The sequence below is a fragment of the Lutra lutra genome, chromosome 3, assembly GCF_902655055.1.
Source record: "Lutra lutra chromosome 3, mLutLut1.2, whole genome shotgun sequence".
Classification (NCBI taxonomy): Eukaryota; Metazoa; Chordata; class Mammalia; order Carnivora; family Mustelidae; genus Lutra; species Lutra lutra.
This window is the reverse complement of record NC_062280.1, coordinates 57,551,173-57,563,579: the sequence shown is the minus strand read 5'-3', so window position 1 is coordinate 57,563,579 and position 12,407 is coordinate 57,551,173. Positions and strand designations below refer to the sequence as shown.

Below are 12,407 nucleotides of genomic sequence, written 5' to 3'. Positions count from 1 at the left end.
CATTTTATATGGTTCTTTTTTGCCCCATAGCAAAAATTAATTTTTAAATATACCAACTTTGCTTTTTGTAAAACATCCATTTGCTTTTTCTCAGACTATGCATGCAACAATATTAAAATAACAACACCACTTTATACCACAAGAATACGGTTAGTGATAATAATTTAAGTTCCTGTTTTGTTGTTGCTGCTTTAAAGTTATTTTTCTTACTTTATATCCTATGAGAGACATATTCTTAAATTACTGTGTTTGTGTGTGGTTTTAAGAAATTATTACATGTAAAGTCACTTGGAATATATTACATGTAAAGTCACTTGGAATAGTAACTCTATATACAATTAAGTTTATTTCATTTAGCTTTCATTTTGATGGGAGTGTTTTAAAATTTAATTTGTTTTTGTTTTATAATTATGTAAATTACTTTATATGATTCCAAAATTACATCTATAAAACAAGTTTTATGAGAAAACTTCCTACTAGTCTATCTTTTCTACCTTGTTCACTTTCTCCTTATAGGTAACCATGTTTTTTTAAGGTTTTGATTTTTCCTTTAATTTAAAAAATTAAGTAAATATATGGATGAAAGGTAGCATATGATATGCTATTATTATTATATTAGTATATTATTATATACTGTGGTTGTGAAATACTTCATACTATATACCTTTCTCATTCATTTTTAAAAATTGCATAATACTCCACTCTGTGGACCCTAATCAATTCAACTATTTCCCTATGATGAACATTTGGGTTATTTCCAAACTTTAGCTATAATAAACAATGCTTTAGTGAGTATCTTCTTATATATATTTATTTTAGATTTTCATCCGTGTTGGTCAGACCTAGAAATGTATTTTGGTAGTCAAAAAAAAAACAAAAACAAAAACAAAAAACCCCCTACATATGTAACTTTGCTAGATACTGTCAAATTCTCTGTTGTTGAGGTTTTTCCATTTTTCACTCCAACAAGCAATATCTGAGAGTGGTCCTTTTCCCATAAGTATCTTACTAACAGGCTATGTTGTTAAACTTTTGGATTTTTGCCAGTTTGTTGGGTGAGAAATAGTATCTCAGTGATTCTTAATTTGCATTTCTCTTATGGGCAGGGTTGAGAATATTTCTATTTAAGAGGCATTTGCCTTTATTTTTTTTGTTAAATGTCTGTTCAGGGTGTTGGTCTTTTATTCATTTTTAGATACTCTATATATAGGGTTATTGAATTGTCTCATATAAGTTATTTTTTGAGTTTCTTATTTGTCATTGTACTTATCTTGTGGTATTTTTTCTTTTCTTTTTTGTCATATGAAACCTTTTTTTTTAAGTGCCATATAAAACCTTTTTAGCTCTATGTATTTGAATACATAATTTTATATATAATACAAAATTTTATATATTGCCAATATATAAATATTGCCAATATATATAAAACTAGATGCATTATTGCATCTAGTTTTGACCATTGCGAAGAATGTTTTCCCTATTCTCCAGTTATAAAGGAATTGACCCATAAGTTCTATTATTTGTGTGGTTCAAATTTTTACATTTAAATATGTTTTTAAAATTTGTCCATAGAACAGATCCAAACTTACCTCTTTTGACTACCCAGATCCCGAAACCACTTATTAAAACGTCCATTTTTTTCCTTACTGCTTTGAGATACAGCTTTTATCTATGTTAAATTTTCATATGCACTTCAGTAAATTTCTTAATTTTCTTTTGTGTTTCATTGATCTTTTTCTCAGATGCCAATGCCGACTGTAAATGATAAAGGCTACATATATAGTGTATTTTAATGTCTGATATGAGGTCGCCCCACACACTTTCAGTGCTCTTCTTTTTCAGGGCTTTTCTTGTTTTTTTTTTTTTATTCCAAAAGAATTTTATAATCAATTTTATGCTTATGACACTGTTCTTAATCAGGAATGTTTATCGGAAGCACCGTCAGAATTTTTTTTTTAAAAGGAGAAGAGATTCTTGCTTTCCGTTCCAGACCTACTGAATCTCTGGGTAGTGGGCCTGGGTATGTATATTTAAAAAAAAAAAACTTTCCAGTAGATTCTTATAAAGCATAAATTTAAGTTCTAATTCATGAATATTTAGTGATTTGTATTCTCTTATATATTCTGGATTTTACCTAATGACTCCAACACTTATCCAGTTTTTTAAGCCAGAAATCCTTATAGTCTTCTTTCAGTCCTTCCTCTCCCTTAACTCCAGGTGTTTTCAGGGATTTCACCAAATCCATATTTTACCTCAAAAACATCTGGCTTTAAATCTCCACTACAGTACCACTGTCCATCATCTTTCTCATGAACTGTTAAGCACTCTGGTCATACTATGGTCTATCATTTGCACTGCCTACGTAGTTTTTGCTCCCGAAAAACAAGGTTGATCATGTCACTCCTTTACTGACTTTTGTTGGCTCTCAGGATAAATTCAGTCACATTACTGTAGTATCTTAGACCTTTCACTCTCAGGTCCTACCCTCCTTTTCCTTCTTCATCCCTGGTATTCCCTACCTCACAATGAATATTCCTGTTTTGGTGAACTTCTCCCTAGTGGATAGACACCAGACTTAGTAGCTCTTTGTATTTAAACTTACGGTTTCTTTTACTTAGGATCTGTCCCTCCTAAGTGTTGCCTGGTAGGCTGTCAGTATTTGAGATGGCATCCCTTTAATAAAGCTTTTTTTTTTTAGGCTCACAGAATTATTTGCCGCATCCTCTTTATTCTAGCAAAACTTTATTATTTGTATCTTTATAATGTGATTTATGTGATTTTCTAATCTCCCAGGAATTTCACACTACAACATCAACCAGAATGTGAGCTTTTCATGTTTTCTCAGTCTCTAGCAGAGTGCATAGCAGATAGTGAGCACTCAAATGTTCGATGAATGAAAACAAGTAACTCTTCATTAGTTTGTAGTGATTGAAACTGAAACAAGACATGACAGTGGCCAGCTTGTTCTACTATTGAAATCTCTCATATTGGCTTTTTGTATCAGCCTTCCTAGACTTTGATCTCTGTACATACATGTCAATTCCTTATCCTTTGAAGATCCATGTATAATAAATTATATAATAATAATTATATAATAAATTAGATACTTAACCATCTTTATCTCTTTATCTCCTTATTTGAGAAGTTCTATCTTGGTCCTAAAAATAGATGCTTCTTTACAGAAAATGTAACAATTTACATATAGTGATGGCATGATTAGCATGGGATAGGTATATATCTTATATAGGATTTCAGAAATAATTATCAGTAATATTAGAAAAGATGTTTGATTGTTAAATTCTTTTGCAATTCTGAAAATGAATTTAGATGATGATTCTAGGTACAGACTAAGTGCTATCAGAGCCAAATTATTTTATAATTGTAGTAATTATTCCCCCACCCTCCAGCTCTATGACTGTGTTGTAATCTTTGAAGCAATCAAATATGAAAACATAAAGAAGGGAAGGAATCATATTAAAAAAAAAATTTAGGGGCGCCTGGGTGGCTCAGTGGGTTAAAGCCTCTGCCTTCAGCTCAGGTCATGATTCCAGGGTCCTGGGATCGAGCCCCGCATCGGGCTCTCTGCTCGGCAGGGAACCCGCTTCCTCCTCTCTCTCTCTGCCTGCCTCGCTGCCTACCTGTGATCTCTATCTGTCAAAAAAAAAAAAAAAAAAATTTAAGCACAATTTCATAGAGTGTAGCAAATACTGGGACAATCCAGTTTTAAATTTCTAGTGTACTTTTTTAAAAAAATCAGTTTTAAAGGTATAAATTGAATAATTAACATATTTGAACTACCAATAACACCAAATTATTTTAAATATATACTTAAATACACAAAGTAAGCTTTTTTATTGAAATGTAGAAACTCATCTTGTGAATATTAGCTACTGATCTGAGTTTTTCATTTATCCACTATTTTGTTGATTATTGATTACCATTTTACTGCATTTCAACCTTAAGAGTGTTGCAAAAATATTTTTCAAATTATTGGAGTAATAAATATATATAGTTTTAATAAAATACAGTTTTTAAATATTTTAAAGACAATAAAATCAAGTTCTTTATTATCACGACTTTTATCATTTATTCCAACATTCTGACAACACTCAGTCTTCTTTTGTACAAGTTACTTCATCATTCAAACAAGGAAAATACAACTTTTGTGTTGTTTATGGCTGCAACTTGAAATTACATATACATAGTCTTAAAAATATTTTTTGGATTATGATTTTAAAATTAACCAGAGGAATGATAGGAATTTTTAACATGAGTTTTTATTTTTATACAAGTTAATCACTTTTATTACCAGTGTACAAGTGTTTTCTGTTGATTAGGCATATATTCCGAATTTAATAAATGAATTTTATTATGTCAAATGTTTTTTTCCCACAGGTTTCTTCCCTAAAAACAGGCAATATAAATTACATATCCTTATGAAACCTAGTGGTTGGAAAAACAAAGTACCATCTTAAACTGAGTATCATTTCAAAATATTACTGGAACCTAAATTGAGCCTTATTTTGCTGTATATCATTTGGTTATTCAAATTACTCAAGTGTGCCATTTAACTATTTCAAGAGAGAATTCCGTATAAAAATTGAGGCAACTTGAATCTAGCCCTTTTTAAAAAAATCTTTTCAAAATTGAATGCTTTCTCAAAAGTAATGCTAGTGATTAAACTTTCAGAAATGGATAGCTGAAATATTAATATTATAATTCTTTATATACAGAAATATCAGTGAGTTGCCTTATTTACTTCCAAATGTTTTAAAATACTGTTTGAATAGTGACCACTATTATTTAAAATTCATGAACTTTTTTTGTTAATTATTTTGGTTGGAATATCTAAATGCTAGCATTCACACTTAGGTTTTAATCTATATTTTTCTTCTGGAACATTATTGGTAAATTTTGAGATGGTAGAACTCTTGACCCAGTCATACATGTATACAGCTTGGCCTCTGAGTTAATTAAATATGAGTTAATAATATATTATAAGGAAATTATTGTCCTTATTACAGTTATTAGGTAGTTACTCAAATTATAGCTTCAAAGGAATGCAGAGCATGGAAAACTCAGGATTAAATTATACATTTGAACCTTAGGCCAGCTTTTACTGTAGAGACAGTTTTCTGCTAAGAGAGAAATTGTATGTCATTGAAATTAAATGCTTTTCTGGGGATAGAAGGTTCCAGTTTTTAATGAAATTACTGAGTGTGGTGTAGTGAAATGATTAAAATCTGTATTCCGGGAATGTGGCAGGGAAAAAAAATCAATAAGTGCTAGCGCAGCTTTGCTGCTCAATGTGAATCCTGAGAATGAAATAAACTACTACAAAAATAATAATTAAAAACATATCAGCACATTAATTTATTTAGCATCAGTCTCCTGAGACATCATCTTCACTAATTTTTAGCATACATTTTACTGTGTAATGAGCAGCCTTTTTTTTTTCAGATATCCCTATTAGACAGGCAGTATTTCTGCCCTTCCCCCAGTGCTCCTGCATTGCAATCATTGTACTTGCACTTATTATGTTACAAATGACCGAGGTAAGGCTGACATTCTCAGTGCATGCAAAAAGACCTAGTCTGCCAAGCTTTTTTTTTCCCCCCTAATGAAGCAGCTTTGTGAAATCTCCCCATGTGTTAATACTAATGAAGATCCTCCAGCACAATTAAAATCACAGCCAGTGGCTGAAGAGGAAACATAAAACAATAGCATCTTTTAAGATACATTTATTCACAAATGTATGTACAAAATATACATATATGGTCAAATTATTCTTCTGTGGCTTGCTTTTCACTAGCTCTTCATCCTGAAAATTAAATCATGCAATTTTTAATTATATAAACTTGGGAGACTTCCATGTGTTCTGGGAGAAAAAACACTACCTTAATGAAAAAAAGTATATATATTCTTGTGTAATAAAACGTTAACCAAAGTTACAGCTTTTTAAAAATCATTTTTAGGAAGTTATGGGGTGGTGTACCCAGGAAGGAATAAGGTGTACTTCTCCTTTATTTTAACTTTTTTGGTTTTAGGATGTTGGGATTGGAGGGTGAGGGAGAAATGTAAGGGTAAACAACAGAAAGTTGGGAGATTCAGGGAGTAAACAAAAAGCATGCCTCCTGTGTAGTTTAAAGATGGAGAAATGAGCTACCAGGCTTAACCTGATTTTTTAAAAAAGTGTTCAGTTCCTGCGATTAGCTAACCCCACTCCTTTTGACTTCAGAAATTGGAGGGAGAAACTACAATTGAGATTACCTTTCACAATTTTAACTTCTAACTTTAAAACGATTTGCTGTTTTAACGTGTTTTATTTAAATTTTAATTCAGTGCATCAACACTACAGCTAGTTTAACTTGCCTGTGTTTGGGCAGCAGAGTTTTACCCCGGGACCATCTTGCGTCCTGTTTTTTTAGTTCCAAACATCCACGAATTCCTGGCATATAAATTTAGATGGTTTATAGACTTCAACCGAATTCTGAGTTTACAGACAAAAAAGTTTAGGTGGAAATGGTTAATCTAGGCTCCCTATTGTCCAGTTTTAAATTGGGTTTCCAATCCTATTTTCTGTCCTGCTTTGGAAAGAAAAAAAAAATTAAGTTTCTTAACTTTTCTTTGGGACAAGGAACGGTTGCAAACTCAAAGCTACAGAATTCTTGGGAGGAAGAAGCAACCCCCCTCCCTCCCTTGGCTCCTTTAGGAGCTGATAGGTCATTTATTATTGGAACTGAAATGGTATAAACAATTCTCTCTCTTTTTTCCCTTGTTAACAGCAACTTTCATTGTTAGAGAGAGGAGAGAGAGAGAAGCCTTGTTGGTTGACGTCACTTGGTTCATGAAGCCTTCGCCTAGAAGTGAAGCTGCTGAACAAACCTTGAGAAGAATCATCTCCTGCTTCAATCTGCTGCTGGATAGGAACTAATCAGAGAGAGGCGGAAGGCGGAGAAGGAGGGAGTCAAGGGCTTTCGCGATCACAAATCTCACCTCCACTCCAACTCTCTTTATACTTTCCTTGCAAAAATAATAATCGAGACAAGGAGGTAGTAGGGCTTCCAAAAACAAAAATCGTAACCTTCAGCCATCTGGGGAAGGCAAAAATCTCATCCACCGCAACTCTCAGTTCGAAAGTAAAGGTGAGTTAAAAATCTTCGGGTGTGAGGGGTGCGGGTGAAGATGGAAATTCCAAATGTTACAAAGCCGGTTGTGAGCAGAACAGGAGAAACTACGCTCCCGCGAGCGGGGACTCCGGAGTTGCTTCTCTCGAGGCGCTCGCCCTGCCCGCCCTGCTCGCCCTCCGCGGCTGTTTACCCTCGCCGGTCGGTGTGTCTCTTTGTTGTGCTGGCTGGAAGGCTGGGGCGGTGCTCGGGGTCCCGAGCGGAGTTTGGGGGAGGAGGACGCGGTCCTGGGTGGGAGGTGGGGGGTGCGGTCTCAGGAGAATGTAAACTTTATTCCTAGCTGCCAGTGCGGGACTTCGGTGCAGCAGGGCCGCGGGCAGACGCCGCCGCCGCCAGTCCGCCTCCTTTGTGCCGGTCGCCCTGCTTGGCCGCCCGGGCTGCGCGCCTCCTCCTTCCTTCGGCTCCCAGCGCTCGGGTTGCCGCCAACAGTTTTGCTTCTTAAACGATAACCTCTGGCACTGTTGCGATCGCCGTTCCTCCCCGGGAATGTACGCTGCTCCCCCAATCCCTGCCGGGGTAGTTTCCAGATAGCCCCCCCCAGTCCGCCTACTGCTGCCCTTTTTTTTTGCCTCCGCCCCCTCTTCCCCTTAGGACTGATGATCAGCTCCTGGCACTCCACCCCCCCACCCCCCAAGTCCGGGCCTCTTTTGCTTTCTCTGTGTAGCTTGGAGCTCCAGAGTTTATAGAAAATGAGCTGGGGGGGGGGGTGTTGTAATGGGGGCAGGTGAGACCGGGAGAAGATCTGGATACGGGAAGATCTATGCCTGTACACAGAGGGTTAGAGGAGCATAGCTTTTCCTACAGTAATGTCTGTCTCCTAGCAGTTCTTCCCCGGGAACAACCGCCAGCCCTCAACTCTTCTTCGCTCTTTTAATCTTCTTGTCGCTCCCCTCCCCCTTTCCTCTTTCGCGGCTTTCCTTCTGTTAAAGTAGTTCCATGAACCCCAGAATTGGGACTTAGGAAAGGAAGGAAGTGTTTCTTGGAGAGTAAGAGCTGGCCCTGCTGTTTGGGAGATTTTTCTCTTTTCTCTCCCTCTGTATTTATCTTTTGTGTGTTGCTTCCTTATAAAGAGAGAAGCAGCTGCAGTCCTTGGCCGAGTTGTTGAAATTTATCCCTTTGTGTATATTACAATATCCTCCATTTTTTTTCCCTGCCCTCTAAACAACAAGCGTTTCGCCATCTTGGGCAATTTTTATTCCCAAGTCTCCCTTTTTTTATTTTTGAGAAAGGAAAGAAGCCTTAGAAAGGCAAAAAGTGTGTCTGGATAAGACTCAAAGTTTAGGGAATGTTCAGGGGGTCCAGTGACGTCATGTAAACTTTATCGAGAAATTTTCCCAAGAGTAAATTTTTCACCTAATTTTTTTCCCGGTTTTAAAGGACCGGGTAACTTACTGGTTAAAGATAAGTTGTATTGCTTATTTTTGGGTCGCGTTCTCAAAATGAACCCTCAGCGTCTACACATTTTACGTTTTGGTAACAGGTGGAAAATTATGTGCAAAAAGATGGTATAAACTTTTATAGTGTCATTGGTATTCACCTAGCTTTTTGTCTACGTGATTTTTCTTAAAAGGTTTCAAATGTTATTTTTAATGAGTATATTCCTTTCTCATTTACTCCACTCTGCTGTAGATGTTTCTTTAATCAGCGTGGTTAATATTTTACATATAATTATTTTAAATTACCTAGGTCCTCTTTTGTAATTAAATAATTTTTTTTTTACATATTTACTTACATTTTGGAGAGATACAACTATTAAAATACCTGGAACTACTGGATACTTTTAAAATTTAGTAGCACATATTAAACGATTGGCAAAAATGTCATTAGTATTTAAAAGGCAAAATTTATTTTAAAATATATTTTATAACTTCAAGCTGTAAGCTCTTTGTCAGCCATTATGAAAAAATATACAATAAAAATTAGTTTTGCTTTAATTTGCTTGTCTAAAATAGTTTTTTATCTCACAGAAGTTCGGTTGGTCACATGACCAAACTTAATGATACACTGTCTGGTATATAAATAAGAGGCACTGTAAATTGAATGGGAAAGTGGGATTCTGTCTCCTGTAGTCATTTTCAGTCAGCGTATTTACTTCTCTTCTAACAAGGACATGAAACTGTCTGTATTTAATTTGCATTCTCTTTGTCTTCTGGTTTGGGGAAAAACACTGGTTATAATTAAAAGAAAAAACTAATAGAAACAATTCTGAATACTTTGAAAAGATTTGTCTAACATAAAAATTTACATTGTATGTAGTACATTTTTATCTCTGGAGCAGTCTTCCTTGGTATTATTTGCTATGTTATTTATATTGGAATTTGCTTTATGTAAAACGCTATATAGAAAGCTTGACTGAATTGAATGTCTGCCATTTATGTGAATTGTAGGTAGGTGAAAAATGTTTAAATAGTTAAAAGCACATAGAACAGATGGTTTTAAATTATACATGCAACAAAGGACTAGAAGATTTGGCAGATTATAAATGGCAAGCAACAGAGGATAAGCAGTTTAAGAAAATGGTAGTTAAGTACATTTGATGTCTCACACCTATTGTAAACACTGTACATATTGTCACTATGCTGCATAATCAATAATTTAGACAACATTGAGGCACTTGTAAGTTTCAGATAGAAAAAAGTCAAATTTTACAAATGTTTGAAATGAATGGCTGAATGTAAAATTATTTTAAGTCTGTGATGACAAATAAGAGTCTTTCAGGGGAGGTGATCAAACTGCTGTAAAAAGAAAGTTATTTATCAGGACTTAATACTGTATTCATATAATGGTTTGGAGAAAAGTAGGAGTAGGCAGATATTTTAAAATCCAGAGAATAGTATCTTTACTGTTCCTATATGTTAAACTATTGCTTAACTATAGTAGCATTTACTCTTTCAAACACTACTTAAAATATTTTTAGAGTATTCAGTCTTGGAAATACATTTATTAGAATGCTGTTGGCATTCTTATCAAATGAAGGATGTATTTTGATATTTTTTATGTTTTGTACATTATGATAATTTTTCTGGGTGAATATAGTTTACTCTCAATTTTTAAAATATAACGATTTTTATGTAGCCTTTGCCTTTCTAGAAGAATCTGAGTAATTATATTTAGCATTTTTCAAGATTTAAAATAACAAAGTATTCAAGTTGGCAGAAATTTGTTTTTATTTTTATGTCATTTATTTAAAATGCGTTTAAGACTGTAATGGAAACCTTGGAATTTTAATTCTGTTGCCCTTTCTCTCATTTCTTTGTTTGCATGTTTATTATAGAACTGCAGTGTAAAGGAGCAGATGTTTTGCCAAACATCCTGATGTGTTGCTTTTTCTTATGGGAGTGCATAACTGTTCCTTCTGATGCATCAACTTGACAGCTGGTTGATTTCATGGAGCTGCTAAGAAGCCATTAGTGGTGTCATTGAATTGAAACAGAACAGTCACTCCCAGCTTGAACTGCAATTGTTAATGTCTTTGTTGCTACTTTTGTGTTACTATACAAGATGTAGGATATCACAGTTGCATGAAAGTTCCAGTTTTCTGTCTTATCTCCTTCAATTAGTGAAAGAATGTGTTAAACTTGATTACTTTTAGATTTAAAGATTTCTCAAAGGATTTTAAATTGTAGTTTATGAGTTTCTGACCTAATCTTAGCTAAGACTACCAAAAGAAGTGATTTAACACGAAGTAATGTGTGATTTTGACCCCTAGTTGAAATAATGTCTTAATGATTTTTAATATACTTGATATCCTGAGGGATTAATTAAATTACCTAGTTAGGTATTTTGAATATATTTTGAAGCTTTCAAATATATAAAATTAAGTATTTCATACCATAAGGTTTTAAAAAAATTGTTCTTTATTTAATAAATGTTGACTAGTTTGATTAAATATTTCTTTAAATTTTTGTAGCAGAAGGTAATCAGAAGAGAAAAGAATGATTGAGGAAGTGGGCAAGTTTATATTTAATTTTCTTTATAAGGAGGTGAAGATATTAAATAATTGACTAGTGGCCATTTAATAATTTTAAAAATTGAAATATTTTTATTATACCTGCTAACTTTTAGTGATAGTTTCACCTATCAGACTATGGTACTAAAAGGTGTCAGATCATCCCATTGATACCTAAATGTTTTCTACTTACTTACTTACTTTATTTATTTACTTATTTAATTTGATAGGAGAGGAAATAGAAAGGAGGAGGAATAAAGAATGACCATTCCAACAGAGAAAACACTTTTTTTCTAAAAAAAGTGTAAAAAATCTTTAGGATAATAAGTTTAAGGATATATGATGTAGTTTACCACTATATCAGGAGATCTTTTCTAGTTTTAGTGTTTATTCATTTTTACTTTTTAAATCTTTATGTACCATAAACATTTAAACAATTTTTCAAAGAGCATAAAATTTATAACATATTTAAAATAGTTTGCCTATAATAAATACTTAAAATGTTAAATTGGTGATCAGAATATATGGTTTGCTGAGTTAAATAACATTAAAAGGATTTCTTATACAATATAAACAAATTGTAAACATTTCTAATACACTGCTAAGTGATTCCAGAATTATGATTTCCTGCAATTATAAGTTTATAGAGATGTTTTCCTTTTAAATAGACCACGTATTACTAAGTCTTCTTTCAGGTAATACACTTTCTCAACTCTTTTTTATGTAAAAGCCATACAGTTCCTTAAAAAGAAAATCATTCTGTTACCTTACCCTATGATTTACTTTTTAAGAAACTCATAATATTTGTGTCAAGGCAAATGTTCATATAAACTAAATTATGGTAAGTTGTATATTAAACATAAACTTTTACTTTAAAGGAATCTTAATTCTTAGGTCATTTTTATAGGTAATATAGTCTGAATTGTAGTGCAGATCCGCATCCCATCATGTAAGTAGGAATTTTTCCACATTTGGTCATTCTAAACAGAAGAGTCATAAAAAGTTTAAACTTTCACAAGTTTTTCTGTTGACCCCATTAGCTTTGAAATTATGGGCAATAAGTATAATTAATTTGCAGTTACCCGTGGAATTAGAAAATATTGGCAACATCTTTGCTGAAAGAAAAACAAATATACATGACTTTTAAATCTACATTGAATGTTATGTGAACTGTGGCAATTCATAATACAGTTTGAGATATAAAATATTTAATAGACTTGATATTTATTGTTTAAACAGGTTTTTTTAATGAATAGGCTTTTATAGGAGTG

The 12,407-nt window shown here is 33.4% G+C and overlaps 1 protein-coding gene and 1 long non-coding RNA gene across 2 annotated transcripts in view; one reads left to right on the top strand and one right to left on the bottom strand.

Moving 5' to 3' along the window:
• Positions 1–5,726: 5,726 nt before the first annotated feature.
• Positions 5,727–7,018, bottom strand: LOC125095455 (uncharacterized). Its single transcript, XR_007125896.1, has 2 exons — positions 6,886–7,018; positions 5,727–5,821 (listed from the first exon to the last, which is right to left on the bottom strand). It is a non-coding gene; the product is annotated as an uncharacterized LOC125095455 (long non-coding RNA).
• The window catches only part of BAZ2B (bromodomain adjacent to zinc finger domain 2B), a 316,333-nt gene continuing 310,937 nt past the window's right edge, over positions 7,012–12,407 (top strand). The window contains exon 1 of the mRNA XM_047721834.1: positions 7,012–7,145. The gene's annotated coding sequence lies outside the window, so the exon portion shown is untranslated. The remainder of the gene's footprint in view (positions 7,146–12,407) is intronic.